We start from the raw sequence: 2500 nt of genomic DNA on the forward strand, positions 1-2500 counted from the left end.
TGAGAGGCTTAACCTTCTTTGATCCAAATCAACTCAACTTGATCAAAGATCAACTGAGTTGCTTTATGTCCAAGATGGGTTGCTTCTTGGTCAAGCAAAAAACCTAAAGTCCATACAAGGCTTTCCTCTTTTCTTTTGGCATGGCAAGTTGTAGGAGCTTGGCTTACTAGTCATGATCTCTAACTTGTGTTATTTTGCCTATAGTTTTATTGACCGGCCTCAGATAGGTGTGACTACTATATTAGTCCACTTACGATTGCTTAACATAGCGCTAAATTGTCTTATGACACATTAACATTAACTACTAACTACTAACTTTAATTTGAGCATTTAATTTCTTGCAATTTACTTTAATGCAATTTACTTTCTTGCTCATTTATTCATATTGCTTTTTTCCCTTTGCTCATTTAAGCACATATTTTATTGTCTTTGTTTGTGTGAATCCAATGCATAAAGGAGAAAGGACTTAGAATTAGGACCTTACATATGCTTAAAGGAGTTCAAGAGCAACTAGGCCTCATGTCTTTAGAATGTTAAACTTGTTGAAAAGCAACTAGACCTCATGCCTTTAGAATGCTAAATCTTAAGTTGAATTTAAAGGACCCCTAATCTAAACTCATTCTTTGTCCATTCCTCTTATTGTATTGTGAACCTTTTGATGTTTGCTCTTGTGTGATATCGATTCCATCTTGAGCTAGTAAGAAGGACCATTGTCATGAGTGGCCAAGTTAAGAGAGACAAACCCAAATGGAGATCCTAGGAGTTTGAATATAATATTTGTTTGATTGTTTGAGTGATTGCTAAGTCCGAAGGAAAGGAGCATCTTGAATCATCTTTATGATTTCAAGAAAAGGAACTCCAAGGGTTTTATCTCTTCTCTTATCTTTGCGTGTTTAGAACTAGCCATTCTCTTCTTCTCTCCACTCTAACCCAAGTCAAACTCATTTATGTGCAAACTTTGACTTTGTTTCAAATTAGAAACCTAGGCCTTATGCCTTTGATTTTTTCAAACTCTTTTCATTAATACTTATTGTGAATGAACCTTAAGTCTACTTTGACCTCATTTTTGTGAATACTTCTAACTTGTAAATACAACTCACTTCAAGTTGTTTTTTGTGGTTTCAATGGCCACCTTTGTTAAAACCTTTTTCATAAACATTAGTCATAAGTTTGAGTTATCATAGTGGTTGATGTAAACTTTACCTTATCCTTAGTGATTGGATTATAAGTCTTCCATATTTATTATAGGGTTAACCCCTCACTAGTATGTTGAAGTCTTCCTCACATGGTGGATTGTTGGTTTAGGTTGAGTTTTCTCCCTTTGATAACAAAAGACCTTAAGGCTTTTGATCAAATCAATTCACTAATCTTTGAGATTTTTACCCCGAACTACGAGGTTTTGATCCTACCTTTGTGATGATACGTAGGCAATGGGTTCATCCATTCAAACAACAAAATTGTAAATATAATGTATATTCTTTTCTCATCCCTCCAATCTTGTTTGCACAAATCTTTTCACAAATACCAACCTACAACACACATTTGCAAAAAGGGCTCCCTTAGAGCAATAAGGATGTTTTTGGTGCTTAAAATCTTCCCATTTCATAACCAACCCCCTTACCCAGATCTCTGACATTTTTATTAGTTTTTGATTTGATAAAACTTCTTACTTGCCTTTTGTTCGCTTTTTAGCCTTTCCTTTGGACAAAGAAAAGTGCGGTGTGTAAGACCCCAATTTTGACCCTAAGATCCCTCATGGCATCATAACATTGCATTTGCATAGCCTCAAGGATCTTTAGCATCTTGGTTCCCTTTGCCTTTGGGTGGGACTCATTGTGATTGGTTTGAGATCACCAAGCATGCTTGAGTTATACATCATTGTTTCTCTTACTTTTGTTTACTAACCAAAGCACAAAAATGTGTCACTAACATCTTTTGTTTGAAGCTTGAGTATCATCCAAGACACTTTGTGGGTTGTATTTAGATGATCAATCAACACAAGGGAATGACTTGAGATACTTCTAACAGGTTCAAATGGGGTCTATTCGTCAGTCAAAACGTTAACCTTGAAGGAGCAAAAGTTCGTTTTTTTTTGTTTTTTTAGGTGTATTTGAAATTATATAAATTTGAGTCTTTTTTTACTATATTGGATATACTTTGTAATAATTAATTGTGATATGAAATATGGTTATTTGTAGGATCAGTTCCACCAATGAAAAGCTTACGAATGTCTTATACTAAAATGTAGAATATAGATTCTGCCAAAAACTAAAGGACTATGATGACATGTTGTGCTACTTTATCCATTTTATTTATGACTTTTTTGGATTTATATAATCAAAGAATTGTTCAATTATATGAGATGTAAATTTGACCATTTGATATCCTATTTATTCATCTTTTACAAATAAATTTTAGCAATAAAACTATTCAACAAGAGAAATTATAATTATATTTGTAGATACTTTTTAATCTTTAAATTTGATTTGATTTTGGTGTG

This window comes from Lathyrus oleraceus, chromosome 1 (genome assembly GCF_024323335.1).
Source record: "Lathyrus oleraceus cultivar Zhongwan6 chromosome 1, CAAS_Psat_ZW6_1.0, whole genome shotgun sequence".
In the NCBI taxonomy this organism is placed as follows: domain Eukaryota; kingdom Viridiplantae; phylum Streptophyta; class Magnoliopsida; order Fabales; family Fabaceae; genus Lathyrus; species Lathyrus oleraceus.